Source organism: Squalius cephalus (genome assembly GCF_949319135.1).
Source record: "Squalius cephalus genome assembly, chromosome: 23".
NCBI classification, from domain to species: Eukaryota; Metazoa; Chordata; class Actinopteri; order Cypriniformes; family Leuciscidae; genus Squalius; species Squalius cephalus.
In genome coordinates, this window is record NC_137144.1 from 29,548,259 (window position 1) to 29,555,582 (window position 7,324).

The window sequence follows — 7,324 nt, forward strand, 5'->3', positions numbered from 1 at the left end:
CTGACACGCAACAGACACACAACAGACACACAACTGACACACAACTGACACACAACTGACGACACACAACTGACGACACACAACTGACGACACACAACTGACGACACACAACTGACGACACACAACTGCTGACACACAACTGCTGACACAATTGCTGACACACAACTGCTGACAAGCAACAGACACGCAACTGACACGCAACTGACACACAACAGACACACAACAGACACACAACAGACACGCAACTGACACGCAACTGACACGCAACTGACACGCAACAGACACGCAACTGACACGCAACTGACACACAACTGCTGACACACAACTGCTGACACAACTGCTGACACACAACTGCTGACACGGAACAGACACGCAACTGACACACAACAGACACGCAACTGACACGCAACAGACACGCAACTGACACACAACAGACACGCAACTGACACACAACAGACACACAACAGACACGCAACAGACACACAACAGACACGCAACAGACACGCAACTGACACACAACTGACACGCAACTGACACGCAACAGACACGCAACTGACACGCAACTGCTGACACACAACAGACAGACAACAGACACACAACAGACACAACTGACACACAACTGACACACAACAGACAGACAACAGACACACAACAGACACACAACTGACACACAACTGACACACAACTGACGACACAACTGCTGACACACAACTGCTGACACGCAACAGACACACAACAGACACACAACTGACACACAACTGACGACACACAACTGACGACACACAACTGACGACACACAACTGACGACACACAACTGACGACACACAACTGCTGACACACAACTGCTGACACAATTGCTGACACACAACTGCTGACACACAACTGCTGACACGCAACAGACACGCAACTGACACACAACAGACACGCAACTGACACACAACTGACACACAACTGACACGCAACAGACACGCAACTGACACACAACTGCTGACACACAACTGCTGACACCTGCTGACACACAACTGCTGACACACAACTGCTGACACGCAACTGACACGCAACTGACACGCAACTGACACGCAACAGACACGCAACAGACACGCAACAGACACTCAACAGACACGCAACTGACACGCAACTGACACGCAACTGACACGCAACTGCTGACACACAACTGCTGACACGCAACAGACACACAACTAACACAACTGACACGCAAGCGACACGCAAGCGACACGCAACTGACATTATTCCAGTACCGTGATATAAGGACGAATGATCGCTTCCGGGTCATTTCTACTGGAGCTCGACCCATATGAGCTCTTCATCATCTCAGATCTCTTCAACACAACAATCATGTGTTCTGGAAACTTGATCATTTCCCTTTTCTGTGGAGATAATAATAATATATTAGAGCAGCATTAATGAATTGTGCTGTTCTTCACAAGATACTTTCAGCATTTGATGCGAATGTCACAATGAACAATTACTTGATTTGGCAGATTTCAGGGTAGTTTTTAATTGATATTGCCATGAAATTCATTCATTTTCAAAGTGAAACCGATGACGCCATGTTGGCAGCAGCTTGACGGACACACTCCGTCCAAAATTGTAATAATTTCCTAACAAAACCAGCATAAAACTCTGCGATTCTTAACAAATTCGACATGTCGACAACTAGAGGCAGAGGACAATGTAAACAGGACTCAGCTAAGGAAAAAGGCGAACACTTGAAGCAGCGAACTCTGATGCAAACGCAGAGTGCGCAGTCGGATGCTATCATGCGTGACTCAGAGTCAAAAATACTAGCAGAGCTCGAGAAACTGAGGAAAGACAACCAAGATTGACACACTCAGACCCAACTATCTTTAACACGGCTGGAAACGTCCTTCGGTGAACTGAAAGGAGATCTTATTGAACTGCAAAAGAGAACCACAGAGGCGGAGGACCGTATTAGCGCTAATGAAGACACGGCTAGGCGCCCTTCGTTACCTACTACACCGAGAAATGGATTTGAATGCACGATGTGAAGATATGCAAAATCGTCTAAGGCGAAACAATCTGAGAATTTATCAAGTGGCCGAAGAGAGCGAGGGAAGAGATGTTAAGATGCTGGAGACGGAGCTGTGCCGAGAAGGGTGGAATACAGCGGGAAGGAGAGCCAACGGAGGCCCAGCGATACTCGCCAACGCAGAAATCAAAGCCTTTTTCAACACCGATAACTCATTTATACCTTCGCCGAGTACATCTATCTAATTAAACCAGTATAAGTTAGCAGAAGAAAAGTGAAGATTTCCAATATGGACGAGACGTGAGAACCACCAAGTGGAGGACCACCTATCCACAGCCAAGTCGCAAACGAAACGCTCTGGGAGCGACAGCGATACCGCACACGGCGTGTTATTCCCCGCGGAGGACCAGTCACCAGCCTCCGCCAAAGACACACCGGGGACTGGGTCACTCAGGTTTGAGAACTAGTTAAAAGATGCACATTTGATCCAGTCGGGTATGTGGAAGCCTACATTGTTCAATTTGTTTGTTATGTGTTCATTTGCAAATGTTCTTTTTGTCCTGAGACTTTTGTTGGGCCATTATACTGTTATTTTTTGTAATGATTCTTTTTATAGTGATTTATGTGAGAATCAAGAAAGGGTTATTGTAATCTAGATAGTAATCTATCTATGTTAAAGGCTTAAGTAGTCCAATTAAAAGGAAAAAAGTGCTGAATCAATTGAAAAAACTTAACTGTGCCACAGCAATGCTCCAGGAAACACATCTCTCAGACAAGGAGCTCATGAAGCTGAGGAGAGAGTGGGTAGACCAGCAATAGAGCTCCTCACATCACAGTGGGAGGACAAGAGGAGTTGCTATTCTTTTCAGTAAGTCAGTGTATTTTTGCCATGAGAAAACTTTCAGTGATAAGGGGGGCAGATTTCTGATGGTGATTGGATGTGTAGGGTCATTAAAATGACTCTAGTAAATGTATATGCTCTAAATGAGGACTGTCCTATTTTCTTTAAAAATATTGCATCATTGATAGCAGACAAAGCCGAAGGGATTATTCTTATAGGGGAGATTTGAACTGTGTTCTGAGAGCATCTGTAGATAGGCTCCCTGTTGACTTTGTCCAAGGACCAGGAAGTCTTTAACTCGATAACATAATTAGGTATGTTTTTGATGACTGGTGCAGATTCCTATAGAGTGACGCAGTGTACTATTGAAGCAATTACCATCTCAGATCACGCTCCAGTCTCTTTGACGTTAAAGCTGAGTCCAAATAATCATTTTAAGTACTGGAGAGCAAATGTATCCATTCTAAATAACGAAGTGATTCAACAACAAATTAGGAAAGTGTTATTAGAGTATATTCTATTTAATGACAATGAGACCGTAAGTCCATCAGTATTATGGGAGGGAGCCAAATGTGTCCTAAGGGGAAACATTATTGCGATTTCATCAAGATTAAAGCGAGAGAGGCTTGCAGAACAATTAGGATTGGAAAACAAAATTAGACAATTAGAGAAAGAATACCAAACAGTACAAAATAATGACACACTTAAAGGAGAACTCCAGTCAATTTTAACATTGAGCTAATTTTTTTGTACATTTGGAGTGCTGTCAATACAGAGAACAACGACAAAAATCGGTGTTGCCTACACCGTGTTATCCTCTTTTTAAAATTTGCACCCTGTTGACTTCAATGGGGCAAGTTTTAAACCTGCTTTTAGCCTCTTAACATCCTTGTTGTGTCATTACAAGTGCACAGCTAATGTGAGTGATTCCTTCTGAGTGAACACGGGTCAATCTGACTGCAGTAGATGTGAAAGATATGGATAAAAATTATGTTATTTAAGCCAGCGCACATACCTCTATTTACATCCTGTTTTCGGTCGAAGTCCAAAGTAGTCGATTGTCGAGTTCACGCGCATGATCATGGCTAACTAAACCTATGTGCGTGAACTCGACAATCGACTACTGTGGACTTCAGCCGAAAACAGGATGTAAATAGAGGTATGTGCGCTGGCTTAAATAACATCATTTTTATTCATATCTTTCACATCTACTGCAGTCAGATTCACTCGTGTTCACTCTGAAGGAATCACTCACATGACCTGTGCACTTGTAATGACACATCAAGGATGTTAAGAGGCTAAAAGCAGGTTTAAAACTTGCCCCATTGAAGTCAACAGGGTGCAAATTTTAAAAAGAGGATAACACGGTGTAGGCAACACCGATTTTTGTCGTTGTTCTCTGTATTGACAGCACTCCAAATGTACAAAAAAATTAGCTCAATGTTAAAATTGACCGGAGTTCTCCTTTAAAGATTTGGAATAAGGTTCAAAAGCAGTTGAAGGGAAAGACTGCTTTATCTCAAGCTATGACTATTAATGGGAATATTGAGTTCCTTCCATCTTTATCAGACAGCAGTGGCTTTTCGGGGATGGGCTGAGAGGGGTCTCCTCACAGTGAATCAATTGTTTGACGGAAATGTAATTAAAACCTTTGCCAAATTAAGAGCAAAATTCAAGTTACCCTCAAGTGATTTATTTAAGTATTTTCAAATAAGGAGCTATGTTACAAAACATAATGATTGGGAACTGATCAGAAGAGAGCCTACAAATATAGAGAAGCATTTTATTAATTTGATTGAAAATGGTGGTGTAATGAAAAAATAAATGTCCTTGATGTACAAAAAATTGTTGATTGACATGTCAGATAACACACAACACATAAAACAACAATGGGAAATGGAGCTGAATGTTACCTTGGATGACGATGTTTGGGTTAACATTTGCTCTGGCTGTCATAAGGGTGTGGGCAGTCAGGTCTGGAGGGAGTTTGATTGGAAGACGAAAACCAGATTTTTCAGGACTCCGTTAAAATCTCTAAAGAGTATCATGAGTGACAAATGTTGGAGAAACTGTGGATTTGTCGGTGATCAAACTCAAATCTTTTGGGACTGTTCCACCATACATAACTTTTGGAAGGACATTAAGTCTCAGGACAATGTTCGTGTTTTTTTGTGTGTAATCACAATAAAGTAAAAAAAAAAAAAGAGGATCATTATTTCACATTCGTTGTGACTCGAAGATATAATATACACTAGAAAAGATACTCACAGTTTCCATGTCTTTCGTTCTGCTACAGTGAAAACAATATCCTGATTCACTCTTATTTTCACGAGCACGTGCCTGTAAAGCATCATTCTATATTTGCAATGAAGAAAACAATGGGAAATGGAAGAAAAATGTCAGGATAAAAGTTGCTTTTAGTGAGTTTTGCTGTAATCTGTGTATAGAAATAATTCTTAGAGAGATATTCAGAAGAGCAAAGATCTGCTCACCACATCCGGAGAGTTCTGAAGAGACACTGGTAATGAGAGGAAATCCTCCAAGGTTTCTTCTGGATTGTGTCTGTGTATCCCGCATATTATTGTCGTCTTCATAGCGCCCTTAAAAAGCTACACAGATGTGAAGAAAACAGACTTTAGTGATGATCCACAGATATACGTGTGCTTTCACTGTTAAAATGATCATTCTCTGCAGTTCAGCCTCCAGCACATTAGACTGCTGATAATGTGCTGTATGTAGCTTTTTTACCAAAACAAATCCTTTTTTTATTGCCTGTGTGTGAAGGGGTTGTAATCTCACATTAAAATTATCCACTTTGCGGGTTTTGCTATTACCTCTGAAAGCAAGTATTCTTATTTTTATGTGAAGGTCCCGGGTCGGATTTACCGCCAGTGACGTGACCTGCACGCGCACTCCCGAGCCTCTCGCCTCGTCTACTGACTTTGCACTCAACAGCGACGACACTGCAAAAAAAAGTTTTTTCTGCTGAAGCTCGTAAGGCCAGACGTGAATCGGATGAACTTCGGGTGAAAAACACGGCTCAACATCGGCAGGGCATTTGAATAATGGAGAAACCTTATCTACAAACCTAGAATGTACATTTCCTGAAGAAAATGTGAAGTGGTGCTTGCAGTGGCAAAATTCGGCACGGTTGATAGGGTTCCATACTTATCATGGTACGAGCATGGAGCATTAGTTAAACGTCAAGCTGATAAAAGTAGCCTATTATTGTAACGTTGCAGTGGGAGTTTACCTGAGTTTCCAGCATGTTGTGTGATGCTTTGGTGTGTTGTGTCTCAGTCTGGCCGGTACCCACAGTGCTCGCTCATAAATTCGAGCACGCGCAAGAGCACGCGCTTCTAAACTTATTGGTTGCAATCTGAAACATCACTGCTAGAGGCCGCTGAAAACTACATACAGCTCCTTTAATTGTGTCTCATGCCAACAAATGATAGTCAAGGATCCGAGTGAAGTGCGTTTGTAGAGGAAATCTAAACCAGATATGAGGCAATAATGTCTCTGAGCGTTCACTGAGAAACACTTCCAGAGCTGAACTGCTGAGAGATGATGATAGATGCTCCTCATGAAGATGACAGAATAACCCAGAAGAAACTAGTTACCTCAGAGGATCCAGGAGTCTTTTTAATGATCAAATCTAGAAGTTCTGCTGCGTCTCGTTGTTCATGAACTTTGGGTTTGATGGAGAGAAAGCAAATAACAATCAAACACTTATATTGAGTAACTTTCATCAGCAGAAACATTGACTGAATGCTGGAAACAGCAATAAAGAGACCAACCGTCTGTAATGCCGAGGCTGTTCAAGACTCCAGCTGCTGAAACTGCAGTGTTCTGTTGTGTTTCTAATTCACTGAACAACTTCTTCAGTTCTTCAGCCAAGTGTCCATCAGATGAACCGACTCTTCCTCCCAAACTACAGAAGACATTGAGTGTTTATCGATCGGCTGTTTGTCATGTTGTTTCCACTGCTGGAAGTGAAAGATGTTTCTTTACCTCTGGACATGTTGCCTGAATCCCTTCGTCATGAAGAGCGTCTGAAGAACTGCATTCAAGTAGCAGGTGTTCCCTTCATTCTTCAGCCCACAGTATCCTGATATGAGAAACACATTAACACTGGACTGACGTCCATCCAGCTGACCAGAGAAACTCCAGAAACACATCCGGCAGATCTTACAACATACAGAGCCATCGAGTGTCCATCAAGACACTCACTTACCCGGTGAGGCGGGGCGGCGAGCCCCCTAGCACTTCTGGTGTCAAGCCGGGTAGGTCCTCTCCAGAGGTCCCCCCCCCCCCGGCGACACTCAATGGGACAGCGGAAGATGACCAATGTGGGATTGCAAATTTGAAAGATGGCGCATTCATAAACACATTTATGTGAGCAGGTGTAAATGGAATCTCAGAAATCAGAGCTAGAGTAATATCAACTAAAATAGTCTACTACATTATACAGA

General features: G+C 42.7%; 1 long non-coding RNA gene across 1 annotated transcript; it reads right to left on the minus strand.

Annotated features, from left to right (window-relative positions):
* Positions 1–6,472: 6,472 nt before the first annotated feature.
* Positions 6,473–6,956, minus strand: LOC307151705. The gene is made up of 3 exons (XR_013819921.1): positions 6,864–6,956; positions 6,650–6,771; positions 6,473–6,540 (listed from the first exon to the last, which is right to left on the minus strand). It is a non-coding gene; the product is annotated as an uncharacterized lncRNA (long non-coding RNA).
* Between the last annotated feature and the right edge of the window lie 368 nt (positions 6,957–7,324).